Source organism: Cyprinus carpio, unplaced genomic scaffold, assembly GCF_018340385.1.
Source record: "Cyprinus carpio isolate SPL01 unplaced genomic scaffold, ASM1834038v1 S000006643, whole genome shotgun sequence".
NCBI classification, from domain to species: Eukaryota; Metazoa; Chordata; class Actinopteri; order Cypriniformes; family Cyprinidae; genus Cyprinus; species Cyprinus carpio.
In genome coordinates, this window is record NW_024879270.1 from 1422166 (window position 1) to 1439888 (window position 17723).

At 33.0% G+C, this 17723-nt stretch overlaps 1 protein-coding gene across 2 annotated transcripts in view; it reads left to right on the plus strand.

Moving 5' to 3' along the window:
* The first annotated feature begins 1642 nt into the window (after nucleotides 1-1642).
* Nucleotides 1643-17723, plus strand: part of LOC109070054 (leucine-rich repeat and immunoglobulin-like domain-containing nogo receptor-interacting protein 3) — a 40635-nt gene continuing 24554 nt past the window's right edge. Inside the window, exons 1-2 of one of the 2 annotated variants that reach the window (XM_042755127.1) lie at nucleotides 1643-1839; nucleotides 1917-1979. The gene's annotated coding sequence lies outside the window, so the exon portion shown is untranslated. Of the gene's footprint in view, nucleotides 1980-17723 lie in introns of both variants that reach the window. The other variant, XM_042755126.1, reaches the window with a different exon arrangement.

The window sequence follows — 17723 nt, forward strand, 5'->3', positions numbered from 1 at the left end:
TTCATTTTGATCACTTTCTCAGAAAACAAGACTTCGTTTGTTCATGTTGCATCTTCAGTAAACATATCTTTATTTAACGATATTTTTTTTTTATTTTTTTTTTATTTAAGCATTGCTAATACAAGACATTTACATTAAGAGACCATATTGACACACTGAAGGAATGGAATGAAGTTAAATACATTTTAAGGTTTGCATGAACTATTCCTTTGCTCAGTCTGGTCAGTAAACGCTGAAGACGATGCTTAAGGTTTTACTTCAGTTTGGTTGCCTTTTGAAATGATTTGAATGGGTAGATTTACTGAGGAGGACCGGGGCGCACACATACACACGCACGCTTTTAGTGGCAGCTGAAGTGAAATCCAATTACAGTGTTAACACAGCGAGACACAGAGGCAGACAGTGAAGCGGCACTCGTCCACCTCCCTCAGAGACTCGTTCTGTGCCTCTGTTACATACACAAAATCTGAGACATGCACTCATGCACACATCTCCCACAATCACTTTTACAGCACGTTATGACCCCTTCGAAACATGCATTTATGTGTGCATGATGGTGAAACACAGCACCCAGCATGTTTTAAAATCAGCATAAAAAAAAAAAAAAAACATTTGCATCCCATTTTGTGTCTGTAGTGTGATGCACTTCCATCATCTGAAAGACAAGTGGCCAGAAGTAAAGCTTCTTTCTTTTTCAAATGTAATTTTTTTTTAGTATTATTAATTAAATGAATAAAGTTAGTCAGCATTAAATTGCTGTTAACTTTTGGTTAAAAGTTGCATAAAAGTAGTCTAAAACAATGGCTAAATATTAAATATTTGACCACAGTAGATATCTGACTACTAGTTAACATTAAAGGGATATTTCACCCCCCTTTGTTGTTCTAAACATGACTTTCTTTTCCTTTATGGATCATAAAAGAAGATATTTTGAAGAATGTTGGTAACTAAACAGTTTTGTTTGCTATTGACTTCCGTTATGTGGACAGATTATATGGGAAGTATATGGGAACTGGAAATTTTAACAATCCAAAAACAAACGTCTGAAGCCTGATTTTAGAGATGGAGCAAGTTATTATATTTTGATGACATATTATTTTCTTTAAAATAATGTGCACTAATGAATAGTTATTACAGTAAATTCAGAAACATGCATAATCTTTTCCACCATCCACCATTCAATATGACGCGAGTGGAAATATTTTTTATGACATGTTGTCAAAACATTAAAAATACACCTTCAGAAAAAGATCCAGTGGAAAAGCATGGGTTGTGAAAATGAGTGACCTTCTTCTGGACATTGGATTTTTTTTACTTAAAAATAAAAGGAGAGAGAGAGAGAAATGAGAAACAGTTTGATCTTTATTTTTTCATTTTGTTTAAGAAATGAAAAAAGCTAAGAGTTTTTCATATTATTGTTCATGGGTAAAAAAATAGATTATGGCTCACTAGGCTGCTAGAGGCACTACTATTAAATGATTTGCATCTTACCCTGTTCTCTTTCATCAATAAAGTGACAGATTGAACTTGTCCCCCTCAGTGTCTATGGTGGTCACGGCCCTGGGGTAGCACCGGTCACGTGATTGAAAGCTATAATTTGTCTATGATTCCTTATCCGCGCTGCGTTTTTGCTCCAGTGCTGCACTTGCGCGTCGCTCCCTGAGCACTGAGCAGCAGATAGACGGAGACAGAGACAGCACAGAGAGACTCGAGACAGCGCCAGTGTGTTCTGTCTCTCTTTCTCTCACACACATGCACGAGAGCTCTCTCTGGAAGAGCATCTCTGATCGTGCGCGCAAGGAGGAGAGAGTGTGTGTCGGCGTTTCTGATGCCTGAGAGGTAAACACACACACACACACACACACACACTCGGGCTTGAGGACACATATGGACACATTTGTGTGACTTATGGACAGACGCGAGGAGGAGACGGCGAGCAGGAGACAGATGAGGACGCAGCCGTCACACTCCAGACCTGGGTGAGTGAACTTCACACACACACACACACACACACACACACACACACACACACACACACACACACACACACACACACACACACACGGGATCAGGTGAACCCTGCAGTCGCGCGACCTGTGGAGCGCGTGGGATGTGAACACTGGGCTTATGCAACATCAGTTGGAGGTTTTGCTTTCATCCTGAATGTTGAGGAGCATTGAAAGTTTAGTTTGGCGCTCATCCTGACCTGCACTGCAAAAAATGATCTTCTTACTTAGTATTTATGTCTTGTTTTCTAGTACAAATATCTAAACATTTCTGAATCAAGATGCATTTAATTGACAGGTAAAATTACTTGTTTTCTTAAAAAAAAAAAAGGATTAAAATGGTGTTAGTTTTTGCTTGGAATGAACATAAATATCTGCTAATGGGGTAAGAAAAGTAATCTTAATTCAAAGGCTAAACAAGATTACTTTTCTCTCCCCATTAGCAGATATTTTGCCTCGTTTTAAGCACAAACTAACATTTTGATCCTTTGTTTTATTTTTAGAAAAGTCATTTTACCTGTGAAGTAAATGCATCTTGATTCAAGAGTGTTTAGTTATTTGTGACTGTGTGAGATGATGTTCAGTCGCGCTTTATATTAAGGCTTTTTGAAGGCTTGAGCTCCATGGGACTAGTCTTAACATCTGTCTCTCTTTCTGTCCTGTCTGCACTTCTTTATTGTGGCTCTGAATAGAAATCAGAAAGTGTGCCAGTAAAATAGTTTTCTTAATCTTTGTATTACATATTGACTCAAATGGCTTATTTGGAAAAAAATCTGATTTCTAGAAAACTGAATAAAAGCAAATGCAGACTGCAAGACAGAATGTCATCCCTCACATTTCATGACCAGATTGTTGACTCAAAATTAATTCGCACTCAAGCTTGTGTAGGCTACATAACAATGCAGTGATGTCATCAAATAAGGAAGGGCTTTGCATCGTTTTTGCACTGATTTGCAAAGAGTAAAAGATAAGTAGCATTTGTAAACAGGTTGACTCACTCGGCATGACCAGATTAAGGAAAATTCAGATTTCTAAAATACTGAATAAAAGCAAATGCATGCTACAAGACAGAAGGTTGTCGCTTGGTGCATGTTTCATGAACAGATTGTATCGACTCAAAATTATTATTTTTTTACACAAACTTGTGTAAATGGCATTAATGCATTGACAGCAACAAATAATGTGGAGGGTTTCGCATCATTTTGCGCTAATTTGCCAAGAATAGTAAAAGATAAACACCAGTTGTATCAGGTTGACTCAGTTGGCATGACCAGATAGAGAAAAATTAATGTTGCTAGAAATCTGAACAAAAGAAAACGCACTAAAAGACAGAAGGTCATCGCCGTTTGCATATTTTAAGACCAGATTGTATTGTTTAAAAATTAATTCCCGGACTTGCTTGACACGGCAATGCATTGATATCAACAGAGCTTTGCATCATTTTTGTACTGATTTGCAAACAGTAAAAGGTAAAGTACATCAAAAAGATAAAATAAATAAATATGAAAATAAAATAAAAAGATAAGTGCCTGGAAATATGAAAATGAGTCTTGTGGTGTGTATTAATCAGTTTTATGTCTTGTAAACATTTATCTCTTTATATTTAAGCATCAGTGGTGTGTGTTGGACTCCTGAAACTACCCTCTCTGCTTTAGTTTTTTTAGACCAGTTTATGTATATCATAATTTATTCAAATATTCATACATAGTTTCCAGGTTTAAAGCATGGAAATGTCTGTTTTCATTGTAATTTTATTTATATATAGTTATAAATATTTTGAATTATTTTTATATTTTAGTAATTTTGTTGTTTTTAATAATTTTCCCAGTTTTATTTAATGTCTATAATTGTATTAATATTTAAATTAGTTTTATTTTCCTATTTTCTGTTTTTATTTTGTATTTATTTTGTTGTATTTTTAAATATGTATACAATTTTTTTTTATTATTTTGAATTAGTATTTTCTGTTTTCATTTTTTGTTATTTTAGTAATTTTTTGTTTTTTATAAGTTTTTGTTTTTTAAAATGTCTATAGTTTTTATTCATATCTTAAATTCGTTTTTTTATTTTCTGTTTTCGCTTCAGTTTTAGTTATTTTGTTGTGTGTTTTTGATATTTGATACTATTGATATTTTATGTTAGACATATTTGTATATTTAATTTTAGAGTTGTTTTAATTTAGTCCGTCCATGTCCTCTGGCTTTACCCATGTGTGATTAATCAGTGGATTTCAAGGCATTTGCACAGATTTTTACTGTAAAGCTGGTTTGAAGCTATTTATATTGTATAAATCACTATATAAATAAAATTAACTTGACATGATAGAAAGATAATTGGCCAGTCCTAGCACAATAGAGGCAGTGCTTCCTCTCTGGTATTTCTCCATTCCTTCTTCACATACACAGCATGGTTAAAGATCTCTACGAGTACACAACGAGCTCAGATTGAAACTAAAGAAACATGAGTGCTTTAAACACTATTCAGTCTCATATTTCATAATATTTTTTTTTTTGTACTGTTGATTTTTGAATACATGGTCACCATTTCTGCTTCTCTTGATTTATTAAGCATGCTCTGCTTGCCTGCTGGTTATTTATCCTGAAAAATGTTTCATTTTAATCAAAATTTGGCATCTTGCATCGGTGAGAATCCTCCACAAGATTTCAGGGTTGTGGTTGCCAGATTTCAAGAGTTTCAATCCTCCAGAGCTTTTTTCATAAATTGATACATTTTCTGCCCAGTTGTTTACTTTGGCAACCATGCACTCGCTCTCTCTACATCACGGAAAAAATGCTGATTACCTGAAAAAATAAAAAACACTGTGTAAGTTGGAGTTTATCTATCTCTATTGAGATATTCTGCTCAAATACAAGTGTACAAGTACAGTGCAGTCTGTTTTTTGGCATGTAGGCATTTGCGCTGTTTGCAGCAATTAAGAGTGCCTTTACATGACAACGATGTACTAAAAACTGACTTTTATTTTTTTTTCTTTGCATTTTAGAAAAGTTTGCAACAATCCCTGTTCACACAGATTCAGCAAAAATGATTGAATACACTATCGGGTCATTCTGTGTCAAATCAACCAAATTTCAGAAACGTCCCCCGCTTACATTTTAGATTTTGCTAATAATTTTTCCAAAGAAAGATAAACATGTATAGTAATGAAAGCCAAAATATTAAATACCACGGATAAATATTTACTGAGTAATCCACTGTTTTTGTAGATGGGGGTCAAAATTGCAATTTTCAGCTGAGATTCAGAGTCAAATTACAGGGGGGTAAAATGACTTCAGAAAGATGCCAGCATCATAATGTTATTTCTACACAGAGATTGTTAGATCTGTTAGTAAAATCTGTTGACTTTAGCAATCTTTGTTGCATTATGTGCCAATGGTGACCATCCAAAAGTGGGGAAAGAGCACTTTACAAGTTTTTTTTTGCAAAGTTTGCATGCATGTAACTCAAGAAGTATTAAAGATATCTTAAAGCCCTTTTAGATATTGGTTCTTAACAAACTGTTCTTTTGGCATCTTCTTTTTCAAGGCCCTGCATGGTTCAGTTCCAGAGATATTGGAATTTCAATATGGCTCCAGGAGTAAATCGTCAAAATGTATATATTTATATTTACTGGAGTCTGACAATTTTTTTAGTGTCAGAAAATGCAAACAACTCTGTTTTAGCATTAGGGATTTAAGTTCTCTGAAGGATGCAATGCTAGGTTTAGGAACATAGCTTTTGATATGTGTGCACTTTGTGTAAAACATTCCAATCAGTGACGCTACACAGAAATATGTGCATTTATATTCTGTGCATTGAAATCATGCAAACACAGTATGCGAGATATGAGCTTATGTATGTGTATGTGTGCATGCACAGCGTGTTATCTGCCTCTCCCCCGTTCACAAGCCAGGCCATTATAACAGAAAGTGCTTTTGACAGGCGCGTTATCGTGTTGCCCAGGGCAATGAGGGTTTTAAACAGGCTACAATCTCAAACTGCGAGAAAGATGGGGGATGGAGCGATAGAAAGAGAAATCCAGCTATAATAAGATACATGGCATGCATGTTAGCATGTCTGTTTGTGTCCAGGCTTGTTCCTTCACACTGGCCTGTTAATTTATGCCCTAATCAAGCGGAAAACCAAATGAATCAAACAAAATCATCTTGATTATGGCTGAATGAGCCGGTCCGCCAATTATGATTAAAACAAGTGAATTAGAATAAATGCATTGTTTGTGCTGATTAGACTGCAGAGGATTTTCTGTGGGATGCTTGCTTTTGATTAAGCGCTTATTTGCATATGTTAGACGTACGTTGAATTTTAAATTAACTGTGTTATTTACTGTTACTATTGCTCTTACTTGAACAAACAATCCTTAACCCTAAACGACGCCATCAGTGATTCCTTAAATAGGGGAAAAGATGCATGTTTTTGGCTTTTGTTTTTTGCACGTTTTTGCCTTTTGCATGTTTAATCTTGTGCGTTTTTGTCAATTTCTGATGTATTTCCGGTCTGGGCATCCTAAAACGGAAAGGCAGTGTTCCTGTGTTCAACAATTCACCCGTTTGGCATCAGCGCTAATGAACTTTTCCTCTAATGAACCCAAAGTGGCGCTGGCATCTGTTTTTACGGTTTGATTTTGTAGCCTGATGAGAAACGGAACACGCTTGACAGAGATACAAAGTAGCAACAGGAAACACTCGCCATTTCATATGTTTTTGGTAGTTTCCTCTTTCATTAGTGGAGTGTTGATGCATAATTAGAGAACACAATAGTGTTTTCATTCGTCTTGTTTCTTTAAATGGTCTCAGAGGAGCAGTTAATTGCTCAGAGGCTGCTCGTTTAAAGCTCAGAGAACTTAATGGAGTTTTTAGTTAAGATTCTCCTAAAATCCCTCAGGAAATAAAACAGTGCCAAATGAGCCAATAGTTCATAAAATAAGAGTAAAGTGCAATAAAACTAATATAGAGAGCTGCTTAGATCATTTAAACGAGAGAAATGTTTGAGATCGTATTGATGGCTTTTAACTGCAAACTTCAGTAGCTTGTCAAATCTGAGCACAGTTTGAGACGGTCTTGAGATCTTGAGAGAGCATGAGTATTTTTTTTTTTTTTTTTTTTTTTTGCTCTAGAGCAAGGAGTTCCAACCTTTTTTTGTCAACCAAACCCCTTTAAGCTAAAATTTCCCTCTGATATTTCAATAATTTAACAACACATTCACATTCAAATTTGTCTAATGGTGTCAGTTTTTGTCAGATAACATGCATGTAAACTTTTTTTTTCCAATTTAATTAAAATAAAAAATATATATATTTTTTTGGTTCAAATGTAATTAATTGTAACATTTATTTAAATTTTCCATTTTATAATTTATTTTATTATCTCAATTTAAAAACAACCCCCATCTACAAAATAGTGGATTACTCCGTAAATATTCACCCATGACATTTAATATTTTGGCTTTCATCACTAGACATGTTTATCTTTCTTCAGAAAAAATATTAGCAAAATTGACACGGAATTACCCTATTTGTCTAATGTCAGTTCTTGTCAGATGACGTGAATGTTAACAAATTTTTTGTAATTTTTTAAAATAATATTTATTAAATATTTAAAGAAAATTTAGTTAGTTAATATATTTAAAAAAAAAAAAAAATTAAAGTTTCACTTTATGATTGAATTAATTGTATTAATTTAATTTAACAACACGTTCACATGATAATATTTCTGTAATGTCAGATGGCATGCATGTAACAAAACAAATAATTTTTTAAATTTTTTTAAATAATATTTATTAAATATATATATATATATATATATTTAACAATTTTTTTAAATTAAAGAAGTAAGTTTATTTAAAAATGATTAATTTTAATTTTCAGTTTTAAATATTTCTTTTTTATTAACTCGTGACGCCTAAACTCTAAAAAATGCTAGGTTAAAAACAGCCCGGCACTGGGTAAATATTAAACAGAAAACATGCCGAGTTATTGTGTTTAACCTGGTTGGGTTAAATGTTTTCACCCAACATGCTGGGTTGCTTTATTTAAGTCAACTATTGTTTAAAAAATACTATATTGTTGGCTTAAAATAGGCTGGAAATTAAAACCCCCACACAGAATTACTTTTATGCAACAGCAATAATCAAAATATAAACATTTGTTACCAAGCAAGAACACCCATGGACAAAAATATAAGACAAATTAAATTTAAAAATTAATAAAAAATTAATAAATTTTACATGCATTTAAACTCATTTAACAAACATTATAGAATTTTTTTTTTAGTTTGTTATGCAATTTTTCAGTTTATGTTATGCAAGGCAAAAAGTGTTTCCATCGTGCGAAATGACTGCTCATCTCTTCCTTGTTTGTTGCGTTGTGTAAAATAATATAATTTACAGCAGAGTAGTACAGACTTTATAAATGAAATAAAATGCACATAAAACATTATTTTGCCTGTGACTACTACTGTATGTCTGATATTAAATATTTGCATCATTGGCTGAAAGCTGCTGTTGTTTTTACAGAACATTTATAGTTAATAATAGTTTACTTGTGTTATACCTTAAGTCATTTTGAATTTGAATTGACTTTCTGAACATATATAATATGCATAAGACACATTTGTACAAGATGTAGTTGTAGTTCATGCATCTTTTCTGCAAAGATATTTAACAAGTGATTATTTTAACATTTACATCATTTTGACAACTTCATGTGTGCTGCCCTTGGAATAGAATTTTCTTTAACTAGAGGGTTAATAAAGTAAAAGTTACTTGAATAATGTTGTAAGTACGTTTTCTAATTGATTAGTTAAAAATCATAAAAAATTGAGAATCGGTCAAATTTTCTAAAAAAAAAAACCCTAGCATTTTTTAGTGTAATTTGGGGAAAAAACCTTATCAAACAATTAAGATATTAAAAAGATTGCATTCCATTTTTCCCCTTTCTTTTTGTATGTGATCTTTTTTTCTTGTAGTAAAGGGCCGAAAAGATGCTTATGATAAAACAGGAATTGCTGTGAGTTTTATGTGTATTAATATAAACTGCAAATGTACTGTACAACAGTGTGATTCTGTAGCTGCCGTGTTAAACAGCTCCTCTGACACCCTCGTCTCATTAGAATTCATGCCAGAATAATAGAACAGACATGTAGAATTATGAGATTTCTATTATAAGACAGAGACTGTCTGATATCTGACTGATGAGATGAAGAGAGAGCGGCTTTATGAATCATAAGTCATTTTGTAAAAACTCAGGCTAATAGACCACAAGAGAGTTTAAAAGTGCACTCTGTAATTTTTCTTTGTTAAAAAGTTTTACTTTCTATTCATCTGTGACTCCTGAAACATAAAATGTATGACAGTTTCTGCAAAAATATTGTGCAGCACAACTGTTTCCAACATTGATAATAATCAGAAATGTTTCTTGAGCAGCAAATCATCATATTAGAATGATTTCTGAAGATCATGTGACACTGAAGACTGGAGTAATGATGCTGAAAATTCAGCTGTGCATCACAGAAATAAATTACAGTTTAACAGATATTCACATAGAAAACAGCTGTTTTAAAAAGTAAAAATATTTCACTGTTTTTACTGTATTTTTGATCAAATAAATGCAGCCTTAATGAGCAGAGGAGACTTGGAAAGTGTTTCCCCCCTCTTTTGCTCAACACAGCAGACATGAATGATGAACAAAGAGAAAGCCAGCTTTATTACTGAAGAATAAATTGAATTGCAGTCATATCAGTGTAGCCCAAAGCTTCTTAACTTCATTAAGGAGATAGACACGCGTCTGTTCAACAAGTTTCCCGCTCAAGCCAAAGACAAATATAAACTGACCTTGTGGGTGAAAACTGTAATCATCGTTCATCTCTTCTGGACGTCGTGGAGGGCGGCTGTACTTGTTTATGAGATAATTACATCAGTGATTGGTTTAAGTGCCGAGGAAATTCTCACAAGAGTCCTCGTGTTGCTCTGAGCTAATTATGACGGCAGCGTCTGAAGTTTGAGCGTGAGATCCGGTTTGGATCCGCTTACATCAGTCCGTCTCTCAGAGTCAGAGTCACTGCATCTGTTTTCATGAGTTACATCAGCTTGTTTGGAAATTCAGAACTGAATTGAGAAAACTTTGTATGTTAAAAATCAATTCCTGAGTATAAATTGAATTTGATTTGAGGTAGAAAACAGGAATCTGAATTGCAGTGAAAACAGAAATTTGTAGACAGACAGATAGATAGGTGGATAGATAGATAGATGGATAGACAGAGATAGATAGATCGATGGATAAATGGATAGATAAAATGATGGATTGATGGATTTTTGATAGAATAAATGATAAATGGACAAAACGATTGATGGATGGATAAATGGACAGAATGATGGCTGATAGATGGATAGATGATGGATGGATGGATGGATGGAAAGATGGATGGTGGATAGAATGATAGGTAGATAAATGGGTAGAACAATGGATAGATAGAACAATATATGGATAGAAAGATAGATGGATAGATAAATGGATAGATAGATGATAGATCGATGGATGGATAGAATGACGGATGGATGTTAAGATAAATGATGGATAGAATGATAGATGGATAACTGGATAGAGTGATGGATACATAGAAAGATGGATGGATGGATGGATGGATGATGGATGATAGAACAATGGATGGATAGAATGATAGATGGATAACTGGATAGAGCGATAGATACATAGAAAGATGGATGGATGGATGGATGGATGGATGGATGGATGGATGATGGATAGATGATAGAATGTTGGATGGATAGAATGATGAATGGATAGATAGAAAGATTGATGGATGGATAGAATGACGGATGGATGGTAAGATAAATGATGGATAGAATGATAGATGGATAACTGGATAGAGTGATGGATTGATAGAAATATGTACGGATAAATGATAGAACAATGGATAGATAGAATGATTGATGGATGGATAGAATGATAGATGGATAAATGGATAGAGCAATGGATGATATATAGAAAGATGGATGGATGGATGAATAAATGATAGAATGATAACTGGATAGATAGAAAGATGAATGGATGATAGATTGATAGATGGTAGAACGATGGATGGATAGAATGATGAATGGATAGATAGAAAGATCGATGGTTAGATAGATAGATGGTAGAACGATGGATGGATAGATAGATGATAGAATGATGAATGGATAGATAGAAAGATCGATGGTTGGATAGATAGATAGATGGTAGAACGATGGATGGATAGATAGATGATAGAATGATGGATGGATAGAATGATGAATGGATAGATAGAAAGATTGATGGATGGATAGATACATGGTAGAACAATGGATGGATAGAATGAAGGACGGATGGATGGATGGATGGATGGATGGTAGAATGATGAATGGATAGATACAAAGATGGATGGATGGATGGATGGATAGATAGATAGATAGATGACAGAATGATGGATGGATAGAATGATAGATGGATAAATAGATAGAGCAAAGGATGATAGATAGAAAGATGGATGGATGAATAAATGATAGAATGATAACTGGATAAATAGAAAGATGAATGGATGATAGATAGATAGATGGTAGAACGATGGATGGATAGAATGACGGATGGATGGATGGATGGATGGATAAATGATAGAATGATGAATGGATAGATAGAAAGATGGATGGATGGATGGATGGATGGATAGATAGATGATAGAATGATGGATGGATAGATCAATGGATAGACTTGAATGGATGGATAGACTCGTTTGTTTCCCAGAATGCAGTGCCTGTGTTGAATTTCTCTGAATAGCAGTGCAGTAAGTAACTTCTGTAATTCCTGTTCAAGTTCCAGACCCTGAATGAAAATGCAGCCGATTCTTCATCAGTGTGTTCTGTAGAGCGGAGCCGGTTCAGTGTGCAGTGAGAGCAGCTCTCTAACCCTCATCTGAACTCTGCATTAACTCTGTTTGCTCCCTGAGACCCAGAGCGTCTGGTTCAGATCAAACATGCATCTGAAATCACACTTCCTCACATCTGATGCACAGAATCCAATGCTTCTCTCCATTAAATCATTCCCTGCACAATTATTACATCTATTTAAAGATGCATTCGGCAGATGAAGTTTCTTTGCATATTCTTAGAGATTCTGTCTCATTTATTAGACATTAGGGTATTTTTAGATTCTGAATCAGACATGAGGCATAAATGTCCCTCTTTCTCTGCCCCGCCGTAAATCTGAACACGATCTCACTCTGTCATATGACTCTTATCAATATTGCATTTTAATTAATGATTTACAGATCAAACGGGCAGCTGCTGTGTGGAACTCGATCGATGCAGAGGAAATTACAGACCCGTGTTCATGTTCTGGCTTGAATCCAGGGTTTATGTCTGAAAGATTTATTAAATTGATTAAAGTTTGATTACTGCCCTGAAATAGCTCGGTCAGTGTTAGAATGGCTGATATTTTGGTCTCGTATCAAAATTACTTTCCATTCTTTCATGAAACTGTACAGAAAATGTCTGGTATCTCGAGACTTTGTGTTATTTTTTGGATGCTGTGATTGTTTCGATTGTAAATATGGCGGCTGGTGATGATGTTGAGCTTGTAAACTATTTGGACTAAAGAAGAAACTATGAATTGTTTTTGTGTGCAATCACTGTACATGATTGTGTCTGTTTAAAATGCAGTACACATACGTCTTTTAAACATTTTAATTAAATGTGATGAGGTCATGTTGTTGTCATGTAGTTTCAAATTTTTTTTTAAATTACATTATCTTAAAAAAATCCTGCTAATTTGCAAAAACAATTTTTTTTTCACAAAATAACACAATATATGTATGTATGTATCAGCTTTAATGCACTTATCAAAGTAACAAAAGCAGTCAAATGTCAAAGTTTTAATTTTAATGACAAAAAGAAGAATTTAAGATGTATCATTAAATTATGCATAGTTAAATGGAAGCTTATGTATGTCATGGGATTAAAAATAAAATAACTGCAACATCTTTAATTCTAACAATTCTGTGATAAATTTGAGAATTTTAGAATTGTGAGTTTAAATCTCAAAACTCATGAACAAAAAACATTATGAGAAAAAAGAATTTTGAGGAAAAAGTCACAAATACCTTTTTTATTTTTATTTCGATGTGGAAAAAAACAGAAGATGTGAACTCGGATTCAAACCGATTCAATTGAGTGAGTCATTTACGCTGGAACCGCTCCTATTTATTCAAACTCGTGACTTTGATCATTCAGTTCAAGCGATTCAGTAACAAAAAAAAAAACAGATCAGAAGGGCACATTTCAAGATTGCCTGTGATGATTTTAAAAAGCACGTATAGTAATGGGTGAAACAGAGCTTTTCGAAACTCCCAATCAGTTAAATCATTGCGTTGCAAAATGATTCACTGTTTCGAAGCACTCCAGTCAGATCGCGAATCATTTAATTCGGATTGGGTCTTAAAAGCTTATATAGCAGATCTTTTGATTTAGGTCGGGATTTCAGGGTGGGTTTGTCAATCATTTCGCTAATTGTATGATTCCTGATCCGTGCTCTGATGTCCCGATCTGAAATTATTATTTGCGAATCATTATTCCGATGGGACCGAAGCGCAGATGGTGAATCGTGAATCATTTGATTTAGATCGGAACTCCGGAGCACGTATCACAAATTATTTTTTAAACCCTACAAAAATCAAATCAAGAGAATACATATATAAAGACAAAACAAAGAATGAAGAAACAAAGTATAAAGAAATACATATCCCTTAAGAAAATTAGGGAGAATACAAGACTTCGCCGCACTAATGTCTGTAAAAGCAAAAACACAATGAAATGCATCATATTTAGTGAGAAAGTGTGATGTGCTCCAGCAAAACTGACACTGTTTTTGGAATCAGCAGCATAAAAGTAGTAAGAAAAGCACTGGATTTTATTCAGTGAATATGACGCAGGGTGGAGTTTTAGGCAGAATGCAGTGTATACTATGCAGTGCACTAGTATTCATTGCTAACTTACTGCCACTAGCAGGTTCTTATTGGTTCAGGTGGACCAATCAATTACATTAATTGGATAATTAAGTATTCAGAATGTCAGTCCTCAGCCGCTCCTGCAGTTTCATCAATAACACTGTGCAGTTTATTTGAAAGCCAGTAAATGTGTGTTATATACTAAAAGCTGCAAGGTTCAAGGCTGCTTAATTTATTAATTTTCAAACGTTAAACCATCAAACATTTATTTTGATTGGAACCACATGAGCTTCTCTTCCAACAAAAAATATTGTGCAGCACAACTGTTTTCAACATTGATAATAATCAGAAATGTTTCTTGAGCAGCAAATTATCATATTAGAATGATTTCTGAAGATCATGTGACACTGAAGACTGGAGTAATGATGCTGAAAATACAGCTGTGCATCACAGAAATAAATTACAGTTTAACACATTCACATAGAAAACAGTATTTTACAGTATTTTTGGTCAAATAAATGCAGCCCTGATAAGCAGAAGAGACTCTGCACATGCTGAATCTCTACAGTTCGTGCTAGTGAAAGCAGATGGTGATATTTTAACAGTCATTGTTTGACTAATTAATCTCTGTCACTCAAAGTGGGTGCGAAACATTGTCACGAATATTTCTGATTTTCTGAAGCACTCTTTATGAATCTCTGCTGCGCTCTGAGAAATGCAAATGAGGGTCAAACTCTCAACTAGAAGCTGTAGATGAGTGTGTGTGTGTGTGTGTGTGTGTGTGTGTGTTGCACATGTTGTAACAGTCAGTGTTTGTGTGCCGTTTTGACAGAGATTCATCAAAGACTGTGCCATATAGTGAATTACTATGGCAACAGGAGTGTTGGGTGAAATTAAATGTGACACATATATACATCATGGAATGTTGCAATAAATTTTAACATGTACAATGAACGTAAGCATACATAAGACATGAAATACATTTATTTTTCTCATGTAACATGAAAAAGGATGTGAAAGACAACTTAAAATGCTCCTCAGAATGGCAAACCTAATAAAATATGAAGTGAAATACACCTTAAAAACAATATAAAAATAAATTAATGCATGAAAAAATTAAATGCATGATGAAATTTTGCAATAAAAGGAAGTGCAATAAATTTAAGAATGAATAAACAAATAAATACATTTTTATGCAACATGAAACGCATCTTAAAAAAGAAATACACCTTAAAATAATACGAAACAAATAAATGTGTCATAAAATAATTGAATGCACAATGAAATGTTGGAAAGAGTACAAGAATAATTTTAAATTTATTTTATTTCCATTGTGTTTTCCTTCCTTTAACTCGTTCTGTGAAGTTTGTTTGACCTACAGATGCTTTCATATCTTCATATTCCTTATTTTTCATGTTACATAAATGAATACATTTCACATCCAATTAATTTATCCGTACTCACTTTTCATTAGGTTTACGTTTATTGATTCCAACATTTCATTATATATTCAGTTGTTTTGTGATATATTGATTTGTTTTATATTGTATTGTCATGAGGGTATTTAAGGTTGTATTTCAGTCCTTTTTAATGTTAAATGAAGAATAAATGCATGTATTGCATGTCTTATTTATTGTATAAATTGTACTTTTATTTATTGCAGCATTCCGTGACATATTTAATAATTGCATTATTTATTTATTGTTACATTGTCAGTATTACAATCAGTTTTATGTGCTTTTCATCTGGCTGGTAATTTTCCTAATGAGTGTGACATTAAACTAGTTTTATGATTCTTAATTGTTTTGCAGTGCTGGATTTGGTAAATGATTCATTTCATGAACTGTCCGTTTCAATGAATCAAAATTAAAAGTATTTACAAAAGTCTGGTCTTCTGCTCACCAAGGCTGCATTTATTTGATCAAAAATACAGCCAAAACAGTGAAATATTATTATAATATAAAACAGCTGTTTTCTATGTGAATATGTGTTAAAATATAATTTATTTCTGTGATGCACAGCTGTATTTTCAGCATCATTACTCCAGTCTTCAGTGTCACATGATCTTCAGAAATCATTCTAATATGCTGATTCGAAACATTTCTGATTATTATTAATAATGAAAATAGTATTTCTGTGGAAACTGTGATGCTTTTTATTTTTCAGGATTCACAGATGAATAGAAAGTTCAAAAGAACAGCATTTATTAGAAATAGAAACCCTCTGTAACATTAGAAATGTCATATATACTGTAACTATTGATCAATTTTATGCATCCTTGATGAATGAAAGTATTATTATTATTATTTTTAAACCTTACCCCAATTTTGTGGATGTGGTAGTGTTAATATATGTTAATGATTTCTGATGGATCATGTAGTTATGCTGAAAATTCAGTTTTGCATCACATTAATAAATTAATTGTTACAATATATTCACATTAAAAGCCTGTTTTTTAAATGTAAATACTATTTCATAATATTACTGATTTTACTGTATTTTTCGTCAAATAAATGCAGCCATCAAAAGAAAAAAATAAACATTTAAAAGTATAATGCATAAAAAATAAAAAAAACACAAACATCAACATACACAAACTCCATAATCATAAATCTAAAAACGAAAAAGCGCTGAATTATTCATTGTGAACCATCAGCATTCGTGAAGGGGACAAAGAAGCAGAATCAGAGCTCGGTTTTGAGTCCCATCATAAATTCATGAGTCACAGATGAAGGAAAGGAGGATCTGGAGCAGCCTGGCGTTTCCCTGGGAAAGAGAAGAGTGACAGTAACTCAAACAGATTCACAAACCTACAAAACAAACAGGCTTTCTTAAAGAGACAGTACACACAAACACAGCCTCATGTTCTTCCTTACAGTTCAGCCTGTTCCTCTCACAGTAAATTAAACCTGACTAAAACCAAAACCGTAAAAGACTTCCATTAAATAAAATATAGAAAGAAGATTTTTCATCATTAAATCATTAAGAATGGTGTGGGAAACTTCGATTATTTAAAATTCGATTTTTACTGTATTTGTTACATTTAAACATTTTGATTCTTATAATGGTCAGAGCAGATGAATACTGATATATTATTAAACACTCAAAAATATAAAGATTTTTTAGCTCTGGAATAGTTGAATACAAATAAACTGGGAAAAAAATACTCCTCAAAATGGCAAATGTAATAAAATATGAAATGAAATACACGTTAAAACAATATAAAATAAATCAATATATGAAATAATGTATTATGACAAAATAAATAAATGTATTTTTATGCAACATGAATAAAGATGTGAAATACACCTAAAAATAAAATGCACCTTAAAATAATATTTACAAAATAACTGAATGCATAATGAAATGTTGGAAAGAGTACAATGAATAATTATAAATTATGCTTGAAATGCATTTATTTTATTTTTAAGCTTGTTTTCCTTCCTTTAACTCGTTCTGTGAAGTTTGTTTGACCTACAGATGCTTTCATAACATTTTCATGTTACATAAATGAATACATTTCACATCCAAATTATTTATCTATACTCACTTTTCATTAGGTTTACATTTATTGATTCCAACATTTCATTATATTTTCAATTGTTGGATGATATAATGACTTGTTTTATATTGTCTGTGTGCGTATTTCGAAGTATATTTCAGTAACTCTTAACTGAAATAAAATATTAAAAATGTAACCTTATTTCAGCTTCAACATTTCTCATTTTCATTT